Source organism: Podarcis muralis, chromosome 5, assembly GCF_964188315.1.
Source record: "Podarcis muralis chromosome 5, rPodMur119.hap1.1, whole genome shotgun sequence".
Lineage (NCBI taxonomy): Eukaryota > Metazoa > Chordata > Lepidosauria > Squamata > Lacertidae > Podarcis > Podarcis muralis.
Genome location: NC_135659.1, coordinates 102,078,188 through 102,091,627, shown reverse-complemented (window position 1 = coordinate 102,091,627; position 13,440 = coordinate 102,078,188). Strand labels below are relative to the sequence as shown.

Here is a 13,440-nt window from a genome sequence, read left to right as displayed (position 1 = left end):
CACTGGCAGAACAGCGGCAGCAGCAGAGGCGGTCTCACTGGGTGAACAGCGGCAGCAGCAGAGGCGGTCTCACTGGCAGAACAGCGGCAGCAGCAGAGGCGGTCTCACTGGCAGAACAGCGGCAGCAGCAGAGGCGGTCTCACGGGCAGAACAGCGGCAGCAGCACAGGCGGTCTCACTGGCAGAACAGCGGCAGCAGCAGAGGCGGTCTCACGGGCAGAACAGCGGCAGCAGCACAGGCGGTCTCACTGGCAGAACAGCGGCAGCAGCACAGGCGGTCTCACTGGCAGAACAGCGGCAGCAGCACAGGCGGTCTCACTGGCAGAACAGCGGCAGCAGCACAGGCGGTCTCACTGGCAGAACAGCGGCAGCAGCACAGGCGGTCTCACTGGCAGAACAGCGGAAGCAGCAGAGGCGGTCTCACTGGCAGAACAGCGGCAGCAGAAGAGGCGGTCTCACTGGCAGAACAGCGGCAGCAGCACAGGCGGTCTCACTGGCAGAACAGCGGAAGCAGCAGAGGCGGTCTCACTGGCAGAACAGCGGCAGCAGAAGAGGCGGTCTCACTTGCAGAACAGCGGCAGCAGCACAGGCGGTCTCACTGGCAGAACAGCGGCAGCAGCACAGGCGGTCTCACGGGCAGAACAGCGGCAGCAGCACAGGCGGTCTCACTGGCAGAACAGCGGCAGCAGCAGAGGCGGTCTCACTGGCAGAACAGCGGCAGCAGCAGAGGCGGTCTCACTGTCAGAACAGCGGCTGCAGCACAGGCGGTCTCACTGGCAGAACAGCGGCAGCAGCACAGGCGGTCTCACTGGCAGAACAGCGGCAGCAGCAGAGGCGGTCTCACTGGGTGAACAGCGGCAGCAGCAGAGGCGGTCTCACTGGCAGAACAGCGGCAGCAGCAGAGGCGGTCTCACTGGCAGAACAGCGGCAGCAGCAGAGGCGGTCTCACTGGCAGAACAGCGGCAGCAGCAGAGGCGGTCTCACTGGCAGAACAGCGGCAGCAGCACAGGCGGTCTCACTGGCAGAACAGCGGCAGCAGCAGAGGCGGTCTCACTGGCAGAACAGCGGCAGCAGCACAGGCGGTCTCAGTGGCAGAACAGCGGCAGCAGCACAGGCGGTCTCACTGGCAGAACAGCGGCAGCAGCACAGGCGGTCTCACTGGCAGAACAGCGGCAGCAGCACAGGCGGTCTCACTGGCAGAACAGCGGCAGCAGCACAGGCGGTCTCACTGGCAGAACAGCGGCAGCAGCACAGGCGGTCTCACTGGCAGAACAGCGGCAGCAGCACAGGCGGTCTCACTGGCAGAACAGCGGCAGCAGCAGAGGCGGTCTCACTGGCAGAACAGCGGCAGCAGCACAGGCGGTCTCACTGGCAGAACAGCGGCAGCAGCACAGGCGGTCTCACTGGCAGAACAGCGGCAGCAGCACAGGCGGTCTCACTGGCAGAACAGCGGCAGCAGCAGAGGCGGTCTCACTGGCAGAACAGCGGCAGCAGCAGAGGCGGTCTCACTGGCAGAACAGCGGCAGCAGCACAGGCGGTCTCACTGGGTGAACAGCGGCAGCAGCACAGGCGGTCTCACTGGCAGAACAGCGGCAGCAGCACAGGCGGTCTCACTGGCAGAACAGCGGCAGCAGCAGAGGCGGTCTCACTGGCAGAACAGCGGCAGCAGCAGAGGCGGTCTCACGGGCAGAACAGCGGCAGCAGCAGAGGCGGTCTCACTGGCAGAACAGCGGCAGCAGCAGAGGCGGTCTCACTGGCAGAACAGCGGCAGCAGCACAGGCGGTCTCACTGGCAGAACAGCGGCAGCAGCACAGGCGGTCTCACTGGCAGAACAGCGGCAGCAGCACAGGCGGTCTCACTGGCAGAACAGCGGAAGCAGCAGAGGCGGTCTCACTGGCAGAACAGCGGCAGCAGAAGAGGCGGTCTCACTGGCAGAACAGCGGCAGCAGCACAGGCGGTCTCACTGGCAGAACAGCGGCAGCAGCACAGGCGGTCTCACTGGCAGAACAGCGGCAGCAGAAGAGGCGGTCTCACTGGCAGAACAGCGGTAGCAGCAGAGGCGGTCTCACTGGCAGAACAGCGGCAGCAGCAGAGGCGGTCTCACTGGCAGAACAGCGGCAGCAGCAGAGGCGGTCTCACTGGCAGAACAGCGGCAGCAGCAGAGGCGGTCTCACTGGCAGAACAGCGGCAGCAGCACAGGCGGTCTCACTGGCAGAACAGCGGCAGTAGCAAAGGCGGTCTCACTGGCAGAACAGCGGCAGCAGCACAGGCGGTCTCACTGGCAGAACAGCGGCAGCAGCACAGGCGGTCTCACTGGCAGAACAGCGGAAGCAGCAGAGGCGGTCTCACTGGCAGAACAGCGGCAGCAGAAGAGGCGGTCTCACTGGCAGAACAGCGGCAGCAGCACAGGCGGTCTCACTGGCAGAACAGCGGCAGCAGCACAGGCGGTCTCACTGGCAGAACAGCGGCAGCAGCACAGGCGGTCTCACTGGCAGAACAGCGGCAGCAGCAGAGGCGGTCTCACTGGCAGAACAACGGCAGCAGCAGAGGCGATCTCACTGGCAGAACAGCGGCAGCAGCACAGGCGGTCTCACTGGCAGAACAGCGGCAGCAGCACAGGCGGTCTCACTGGCAGAACAGCGGCAGCAGCACAGGCGGTCTCACTGGCAGAACAGCGGCAGCAGCACAGGCTGTCTCACTGGCAGAACAGCGGCAGCAGCAGAGGCGGTCTCACTGGCAGAACAGCGGCAGCAGCAGAGGCGGTCTCACTGGCAGAACAACGGAAGCAGCACAGGCGGTCTCACTGGCAGAACAGCGGCAGCAGAAGAGGCGGTCTCACTGGCAGAACAGCGGCAGCAGAAGAGGCGGTCTCACTGGCAGAACAGCGGTAGCAGCAGAGGCGGTCTCACTGGCAGAACAGCGGCAGCAGCAGAGGCGGTCTCACTGGCAGAACAGCGGCAGCAGCAGAGGCGGTCTCACTGGCAGAACAGCGGCAGCAGCAGAGGCGGTCTCACTGGCAGAACAGCGGCAGCAGCACAGGCGGTCTCACTGGCAGAACAGCGGCAGTAGCACAGGCGGTCTCACTGGCAGAACAGCGGCAGCAGCACAGGCGGTCTCACTGGCAGAACAGCGGCAGCAGCACAGGCGGTCTCACTGGCAGAACAGCGGAAGCAGCAGAGGCGGTCTCACTGGCAGAACAGCGGCAGCAGAAGAGGCGGTCTCACTGGCAGAACAGCGGCAGCAGCACAGGCGGTCTCACTGGCAGAACAGCGGCAGCAGCACAGGCGGTCTCACTGGCAGAACAGCGGCAGCAGCACAGGCGGTCTCACTGGCAGAACAGCGGCAGCAGCAGAGGCGGTCTCACTGGCAGAACAACGGCAGCAGCAGAGGCGATCTCACTGGCAGAACAGCGGCAGCAGCACAGGCGGTCTCACTGGCAGAACAGCGGCAGCAGCACAGGCGGTCTCACTGGCAGAACAGCGGCAGCAGCACAGGCGGTCTCACTGGCAGAACAGCGGCAGCAGCACAGGCTGTCTCACTGGCAGAACAGCGGCAGCAGCAGAGGCGGTCTCACTGGCAGAACAGCGGCAGCAGCAGAGGCGGTCTCACTGGCAGAACAACGGAAGCAGCACAGGCGGTCTCACTGGCAGAACAGCGGCAGCAGCACAGGCGGTCTCACTGGCAGAACAGCAGCAGCAGCACAGGCGGTCTCACTGGCAGAACAGCGGCAGCAGCAGAGGCGGTCTCACTGGCAGAACAGCGGCAGCAGCAGAGGCGGTCTCACTGGCAGAACAGCGGCAGCAGCAGAGGCGGTCTCACTGGCAGAACAGCGGCAGCAGAAGAGGCGGTCTCACTGGCAGAACAGCGGCAGCAGCAGAGGCGGTCTCACTGGCAGAACAGCGGCAGCAGCAGAGGCGGTCTCACTGGCAGAACAGCGGCAGCAGCAGAGGCGGTCTCACTGGCAGAACAGCGGCAGCAGCACAGGCGGTCTCACTGGCAGAACAGCGGCAGCAGCACAGGCGGTCTCACTGGCAGAACAGCGGCAGCAGCAGAGGCGGTCTCACTGGCAGAACAGCGGCAGCAGCAGAGGCGGTCTCACTGGCAGAACAGCGGCAGCAGCAGAGGCGGTCTCACTGGCAGAACAACGGAAGCAGCACAGGCGGTCTCACTGGCAGAACAGCGGCAGCAGCAGAGGCGGTCTCACTGGCAGAACAGCGGCAGCAGCACAGGCGGTCTCACTGGCAGAACAGCGGCAGCAGCACAGGCGGTCTCACTGGCAGAACAGCGGCAGCAGCACAGGCGGTCTCACTGGCAGAGCCTAAGTGACACCAGATAAAGTCGAGCAACATTTATGGACTCAAGCCTGATATTCACCTGAGAAGGTGTTGCCTTTTTTTGACCCCCAGGCTTGTTGTTACCCATGGAACGTATAGAGCTGCCGCCCCCCCCCTTATCAGACAACAAATATCACGTATTTCATAAGCATATAATGTCATGGTTTTACAGTTGGACTGTGAGCTCAGTTTCTAAAAAGCACCTCTTGAACGGGTTATTTTGGGATTGATTCAGGTTGGCCCCCAAAGCAGCTCACTTCAGTTCAATGGTCTCCAGCAAGAAGCACCCAGCCACGCATGACCCCTCCTGTCCCTTCTCATCCCAATCTGGCCACAGCAGAAGCTAGGCTGCTGCTTCCATTTGGAACTATGGAGTTCTCCGCTGGTTTCTGGTGGGCCTGGACCCTGCATTCCAACCTCTAGGGCTGGGCATGGCCCTCCCAATCTAATTCGCCTCTGCTCTCACAGTCAGGTACATTTTGGTGGGAAAGGGAAGGAAGGAGTATGAGCTGGTTGGAATCATGCTGAACCAAACACATCCTAAGCTGGGTCTGAACTGCAGGAGGGTTTGGTCTTTGCTCATAAAGAGCATGAGATGAGGCTTGAAACTGGAGAAATCTCTTCCGTTCAAAGACTTAGTGGCCTCAATAAATAAATGAAAACAGCTTATTTGGATGAGCAAAAGATTATTATTATTATTATTATTATTATTATTATTATTATTATTAGTCTCTCCACCCCGATACATAGCGGAACAAAGAGAAAAAAAGATATATAATAAACCAGCAGACACACAAAAATCAATCTTTAAAGCAGGCAAAAATAAATACATATGAACTTATACCAGCTTTAAGGTGTTTCCAATAGTACATATAAAAATGTAATTTTAAGAAAAATCTTAGCCTTCCAAAGGTGAAGACTTGTCCATCCATTAACGGAATACCTGTATGATTGCTGCCTGCAGTAACTTGCGCACTAGATCACGGAAGTGTCCGTATCGGAGTCAGACATCCCCTAAGTTGGAGCAAAGCCACTGTAAGTGCATCTTTTATTATGTATGCATTCATCTTCTATCAAAAAAACATTGTCCATATATATTAGACATGATAGCAGTGAATGCAGCTGAAGTTGTACAATTAAATAAAAAATGTGTAAATGCTAAAGAACATTTGACAGTTAAATTGCGAGGAATAAAGAAACCATAAGAAACATTAGAAATAATTGCTTTTTATATCGGTCCTCGAGGTTTTGCTGAACATGATTAGAAGGGACCAGCTGGTTAAAGGGGTACAGGTCGGAGTTAAACATTACAAACTGAGAGCATTCGCAGATGACTTGGTACTTACATTACAAGAGCCAGACACTAGTACTAAAAGAGTCTTAGAATTAATTCAAGAGTTTGGTCAAGTCGCAGGATTTAAACTGAATAAATTAAAGACTAAGGTATTAGAGAAAAATTTAACAGTTACTGAAAGGGAGAGGTTCCAGAATGAAACAGGTTTAACTGTGGTTAAGAAAGTGAAATACTTGGGGATTAACATGACAGCTAAAAATGTGAATTTATTTAAAGACAATTATGAGAAATGCTGGACGGAAGTAAAAAAGGATCTAGAAATATGGTCAAATTTGAAGCTTTCACTGTTGGGCCATATTGCTGTGATCAAAATGAATGTATTGCCTAGAATGTTGTTTTTGTTTCAAACATTGCAAATCGTGGACAAGATGGATTGTTTCAAGAAGTGGCAGAAAGATATCTCGAAATTTGTCTGGCAGGGAAAGAAACCCAGAATAAAACTTAAGATTTTAACTGATGCAAAAGAAAGAGGGGGATTTGCCCTGCCGGACTTTAAACTTTACTATGAATCAGCAGCTTTCTGCTGGTTGAAAGACTGGCTGCTTCTTGAGAACACAGACATTTTGGATTTAGAAGGTTTTAACAATATTTTTGGGTGGCATGCATATTTATGGTATGACAAGGTTAAAGCTCACAAAGCTTTTAAAAATCATATTGTCAGGAAAGCATTATATAATGTCTGGATTAGATATAAAGACCTGTTGGAAAATAAAACCCCAAGGTGGTTGTCGCCAATGGAAGCTAAGGCTGTGAAAAAACTCAATATGGATGCCAAAAGGCCCGAAATATTGGGAAATTTTGGAACAAGAGGGGGATAAATTTAAATTGCAGAGTTTTGAGAAATTAAAAGACAAAGTGAGAGACTGGCTCCATTATTACCAAATAACGGAGGTTTTTAAGTTGGACAGGAAAATTGGCTTCCAGGTGGAAAAATCAAGATTAGAAACAGAACTGATAGAACCCCATACTAAGAACTTGTCAGGAATGTATAACTTGCTGTTGAAATGGAATACACAAGATGAAACAGTGAAATCAGCTATGATAAAGTGGGCACAGGATATTGGTCATAACATTATGTTTGCTGACTGGGAATAGTTGTGGAACACCGGTATGAAATTTATGGCATGTAATGCCTTAAAGGAAAATATTATGAAAATGATTTATAGGTGGTACATGACCCCAGTCAAGCTTGCAAAAAATTACCACTTGCCTGATAATAAATGTTGGAAATGTAAAGAAACTAAAGGTACTTTTTTCACCTTTGGTGGACGTGCCCAAGGATTAAGGCTTTCTGGGAAATGATATATAATGAAATGAAAAAGGTATTTAAATATACCTTCCTTAAGAAACCAGAGGCCTTTCTCCTGGGCATTGTTGGCCAATTGGTGCCAAAGAAAGATAGAACATTCTTTATGTATGCTACAACAGCAGCAAGAATACTCATCGCAAAGTATTGGAAGACACAAGATCTACCCACCTTGGAAGAATGGCAGATGAAGGTGATTGACTATATGGGACTAGCAGAAATGACTGGCAGAATCCGGGACCAGGGGAAAGAGACGGCGGAAGAAGATTGGAAGAAATTTAAGAACTATCTTAAGAAACATTGTAAAATTAATGAGTGCTAGAATGATGTGGTTTTAGAAATTAAATGGAGTACAGCTGTAAAGATTAAGTTAAAAGAAAAGAAAGGTCGACAATTAGATAAAATTAAGGGTGAGGATTTGCTGAACTAAATATTTGAAATAGGAATGCAGAAAGGGGAGGTATGAGGAGGTCGGTGAAGTAAGTTTTAAGAAAATAAGGTTTTGAAATTATACTTGTTCTTTTTTTGTGTTTGTGTGTATTGTTTTGTTTGATATAATTTGTAAAATCTTAATAGATATTTATATATATATATAAAAGAGACATTAGAACAGGCATTCCCTGTTTCCAGTTCCTACCTCAAAGTAAAAGGCCATGCCGATGGCCCTCTTTTTATCGTTTGGACAGCACATATATTCACGTGCCAAACGGGAAATCCTCTTGTACTCTTCGGGCGAGGAGGTGAATAAGGTCCTGAAACAGAAGAGTAAGAGCAAAGGATTCACAAGCCTGAAGCTGGCAGGAAGAACCGCTCAGCGTTCCTGCACAACAACAACCACCACCAGGTTACTTGAACGCTGAGCAGAGCCTCCCACCTGCATTCGCTCCATAAGACGCACACACATTTCCCCTTACTTTTTAGGAGGGGAAAATTGCGTCTTATAGAGTGAACAATATGGTACATTTTCTGAAATAAATAAGACGTTTATCCCCATTTCCCCAGAAAGCAGGCCTTGCTCTTCATGCCTCACCTGCCAGTCCTTTTCACCTTCTTACCTTGCCAGAAGACGAATGCCTTTGAAAAAGCTTTCTGGACTTGAGAGCATATCCCAGCAGCTTTGCAACCCCAAAGCCTCAGAATCATCAAGGTATTCAAGACGCCCAATCAGTTGTTTCAGGGCCTGCACAGCGATCCTGAGTCAAGTGAAGGAATTAAGAAGATTATATTTTTAAAATTTGTATACTGCCCTTCACCTGTAGATCTCCGAGCAGTTCACAACATAAAAATGCAAGTTAAAAAGCACAAAATACAGAATAAAAACAAGAACCAAAGCAAACCAATAACTCCTCTCCCTCCAACAAACACAGTTGAAAGTTTGCAGGGCAGAAGTTGAAGAAGGAGCAAAAAAGGTTTTCTTGTGTGTGTGGGTTTCTTTGTGGCTGATTAGCTGTTTTCCCTGTGTAAAGGTCAGAGGGGGCAGGGTTTCTGTTGAGGAAGGTGATTAGCTGTGGGAGGAGCTTACCAGAGTTTGCAGGGCAGCAGTTGAAGAAGGAGCAAAAAAGGTTTTCTTGTGTGTGTGGGTTTCTTTGTGGCTGATTAGCTGTTCTCCCTGTGCAAAGGTCAGAGGGGGCAGGGTTTCTGTTGAGGAAGGTGATTAGCTGTGGGAGGAGCTTATCAGAGTTTGCAGGGCAGCAGTTGAAGAAGGAGCAAAAAAGGTTTTCTTGTGTGTGGGGGTTTCTTTGTGGCTGATTAGCTGTTCTCCCTGTGCAAAGGTCAGAGGGGGCAGGGTTTCTGTTGAGGAAGGTGATTAGCTGTGGGAGGAGCTTACCAGAGGTAGCAGGGCAGCAGTTGAAGAAGGAGCAAAAAGGGTTTTCTTGTGTGTGTGTGTTTCTTTGTGGCTGATTAGCTGTTCTTCCTGTGCAAAGGTCAGAGGGGGCAGGGTTTCTGTTGAGGAAGGTGATTAGCTGTGGGAGGAGCTTACCAGAGGTAGCAGGGCAGCAGTTTGATCCATCTTTTAGATTTAGGAGAGACCTAAATTGGGGGAGACCTAGGTTTTTTTGTGGAGGGAGTTATTTGTCCTGTCTTCACGCTTTTTATGATGGAGGACCGCTGTAGCCACCCCAACGACGTTCTCAAGATGGAGGGGGAGGGAACAGCTGCAGTCGCCTGCGGTTCCTGCGCAATGTTTGCCATCTTGCCAAAGGTTGCAGGCAGCTTTACCTGCAGCAATTGCATGTTGATTGCCCTCTTAAAAGACAAAGTCCAGCAACTGGAGGAACGTGTAGCTACGCTCCAAAGAATTAGAGATCTGGAGCTCTTCTTGGAAGCAACAGAGCACACCGTCTCCACCAAGGAGGAGACAGGGGACTCCCCTGAGAAGGAGGCTAGTTCATCAACACAGGAGCCAGATATATGGAGAAACGTGACTCAAAGAAGTAGGAGGCCCAGGGTTCATTCTGATTGTTTAGAAATACGCAATCGCTTTGAGGTCCTCTCCCCTAGCATGGAAGACGAAGAGCACACTCCATTTGAGGATCTCTCCCTCATTAAAGTCGATCAGGTATATGAAGACGACCAGCAAAGGCAGTCCTCAGGGAATGTGCAGGCGACCTTGGAACGGATAGCTCACGGAAGAACCCCGACCAAACCTAAGAGGAGGCGTGTAGTGGTGATAGGGGATTCCCTACTGAGGGGAACAGAAGCAGTGATCTGTGGGCCTGACAAGATGTCTCGGGAAGTGTGCTGTCTCCCAGGGGCTAAGATCCAAGATGTAACTGAACGACTGCAAGGAATCATAAAACCCACTGACAAATACCCCTTCCTCTTGGTTCATGTGGGAACCAATGACACTGCAAGCAATAGCCTCCAGAAGATCAAAAGAGACTACGAGGCTCTGGGCAGGAAATTGAAGCAATTAAATGCACAAATTGTCATCTCATCTGTCCTCCCAGTTGAACGACGCGGCCCAGGGAGAGAGGGAAAAATAGTGGAAGTGAACAGCTGGCTTCGCAAATGGTGTAAACAGGAACGGTTTGGATTCTTAGATCACGGACTGCAGTTTCTTGAAGATGGACTTCTGGCAAGCGATGGGCTGCACCTCACAACGGTTGGGAGAAATGTTTTTGCCAAAAATCTCAGAAACCTCATCAGGAGGGCTTTAAACTGACTAATGTGGGGGAGGGAGACAGTGCTCCTGAAGGTAGGAGTCTATCAATTGATGAAGATGATCATCCAAATGTCATAGACCAAATGGAGCAAACAGCACGCAGACCTAGTGGTGGGAGGGAAAAATCCTTAAATAAGAGACATGGGGGAATGATTAATGGACTTCAATGTCTGTACACTAATGCGCAAAGCATGGGAAATAAACAAGATGAGCTTGAGCTCTTGGTACAGCAAACTAAATATGACATAACAGGCATCACTGAAACCTGGTGGGATAAGTCCCACGATTGGAATGTAATAATGGGGGGGATACAATCTATTTTGGAGAAACAGACCAGACAAGAAAGGAGGAGGAGTGGCGTTATATGTCAGGGATGTGTATACCTGTGAAGAGATCCAAGATTTAGAACCTCAAAGCCAAAGTGAGAGCATTTGGGTCAAAATTAAGGGAGAGAAGAATAACAGAGACCTCATTGTGGGAGTTTACTATAGATCCCCAAGCCAAATGGAGGACATAGATGATGCCTTCCTGGAACAGATGGCCAAGCATGCAAAAGGAAGGGAGATAGTAGTAATGGGGGACTTCAATTACCCGGATATTTGTTGGATGTCAAACTCAGCCAAGAGCATAAGGTCAAACAGATTCCTCACTGGCCTTGCAGACAACTTCATTGTCCAGAAAGTAGGAGAAGCAACAAGAGGAACAGCCATTTTAGATCTGGTCCTAACCAATGTTGATGACCTGGTTAGTGGGGTAGAAGTGGAAGGATCATTAGGCGCGAGTGATCATTCTCTTCTGAAGTTTACTATACAACGGAAAGGAGCAGCCAAGCATACTAGGACTCAATTTCTTGACTTTAAGAAAGCCGACTTCATAAAACTTAGGGAAGTGCTGGGTGAGATCCCATGGACAGTAATACTAAAAGGAAAGGGAGTTCATGATGGCTGGGAGTTTGTTAAGAGGGAGATAGTAAAAGCACAACGTCAGGCAATACCAATGAGACGGAAACATGGAAGGTGCTTAAAGAAGCCAGGGTGGCTATCTAAAGAACTTTTAACAGAGTTAAGATTAAAAAAGGATGTGTACAAAAAATGGAAAAGGGGGGAAACCACCAAAGAGGAATTCAAACAAATAGCCAGCACGTGTAGACACAAAGTCAGAAAAGCTAAAGTACAGAATGAACTCAGGCTTGCTAGAGAGGTTAAAAGCAACAAAAAAGGCTTTTATGGGTATGTTCGTAGCAAAAGGAAGAACAAAGAAACAGTGGGGTCACTCAGAGGAGAAGATGGTGAAATGCAAACAGGGGACACAGAAAGGGCTGAACTCCTCAATGCCTTCTTTGCCTCAGTCTTCTCCGATAAAGAAAACAATGCCCGACCTGAAGAATTTGGAGCAAATGATTCAGCAAAGGAAACACAGCCCAGAATAACTAAGGAGATAGTACAAGAATACTTGGCTAGTTTAGATGTATTCAAGTCTCCAGGGCCAGATGAACTGCATCCAAGAGTATTAAAAGAACTGGCAGATGTGATCTCAGAACCACTGGCAGTCATCTTTGAGAATTCCTGGAGAACAGGCGAAGTCCCGGCAGACTGGAGGAGGGCAAATGTTGTCCCTATTTTCAAAAAGGGGAAAAGAGAGGACCCAAATAATTACCGCCCAGTCAGTCTGACATCAATACCAGGGAAGATTCTGGAGCAGATCATTAAGCAAATAGTCTGTGAGCACCTAGAAAGGAATGCTGTGATCACCAATAGTCAGCATGGATTTCTGAAAAATAAGTCATGTCAGACTAACCTGATCTCGTTTTTTGACAGAATTACAAGCCTGGTAGATGAAGGGAACTCAGTGGATATAGCCTACCTTGATTTCAGTAAGGCATTTGACAAGGTGCCCCATGATATTCTTGTAAAGAAGCTGGTAAAATGTGGTCTTGACTATGCTACCACTCAGTGGATTTGTAACTGGCTGACTGACCGAACCCAAAGGGTGCTCATCAATGGTTCCTCTTCATCCTGGAGAAGAGTGACTAGTGGGGTGCCACAGGGTTCTGTCTTGGGCCCGGTCTTATTCAACATCTTTATCAACGACTTGGATGATGGACTCAAGGGCATCCTGATCAAATTTGCAGATGACACCAAACTGGGAGGGGTGGCTAACACCCCAGAGGACAGGATCACACTTCAAAACGACCTTGACAGATTAGAGAACTGGGCCAAAACAAACAAGATGAATTTTAACAGGGAGAAATGTAAAGTATTGCACTTGGGCAAAAAAAATGAGAGGCACAAATACAAGATGGGTGACACCTGGCTTGAGAGCAGTACATGTGAAAAGGATCTAGGGGTCTTGGTTGACCACAAACTTGACATGAGCCAACAGTGTGACGCGGCAGCTAAAACAGCCAATGCAATTCTGGGCTGCATCAATAGGAGTATAGCATCTAGATCAAGGGAAGTAATAGTGCCACTGTATTCTGCTCTGGTCAGACCTCACCTGGAGTATTGTGTCCAGTTCTGGGCACCACAATTCAAGAAGGACACTGACAAACTGGAACGTGTCCAGAGGAGGGCAACCAAAATGGTCAAAGGCCTGGAAACGATGCCTTATGAGGAACGGCTAAGGGAGCTGGGCATGTTTAGCCTGGAGAAGAGGAGGTTAAGGGGTGATATGATAGCCATGTTCAAATATATAAAAGGATGTCACATAGAGGAGGGAGAAAGGTTGTTTTCTGCTGCTCCAGAGAAGCGGACACGGAGCAATGGAGCCAAACTACAAGAAAGAAGATTCCACCTAAACATTAGGAAGAACTTCCTGACAGTAAGAGCTGTTTGACAGTGGAATTTGCTGCCCAGGAGTGTGGTGGAGTCTCCTACTTTGGAGGTCTTTAAGCAGAGGCTTGACAACCATATGTCAGGAATGCTCTGATGGTGTTTCCTGCTTGGCAGGGGGTTGGACTCGATGGCCCTTGTGGTCTCTTCCAACTCTATGATTCTATGATTCTATGATTCTATGATTCTATGATTCTATGATTCTATGATTCTATGAAAGGGCATAGGAGGTTAATCAGCCAATGGCCTGATTGAAGAGTACCATTTTTGCCTGGCATCTAAAGGCACCAGGCAAGCCCCTCTGGGGAGAGCAACCCACTAATGGGGAGCCACCACAGAAAAGGCCCCTTCTTGTGTGGAGGAGGCACACGTGAAGAGGGGCTTCCGATGATGAGCACAAGGTCTGGGTATGTTCATCTGGGGAGTTTTAGGTCCTTGACATCTTGCAGT

General features: G+C 50.0%; 1 long non-coding RNA gene across 1 annotated transcript; it reads right to left on the bottom strand.

Annotated features, from left to right (window-relative positions):
* Positions 1–5,272: 5,272 nt before the first annotated feature.
* LOC144327881 (uncharacterized) lies at positions 5,273–8,504 on the bottom strand. Its single transcript, XR_013393063.1, has 3 exons — positions 8,049–8,504; positions 7,631–7,745; positions 5,273–5,347 (listed from the first exon to the last, which is right to left on the bottom strand). It is a non-coding gene; the product is annotated as an uncharacterized LOC144327881 (long non-coding RNA).
* Between the last annotated feature and the right edge of the window lie 4,936 nt (positions 8,505–13,440).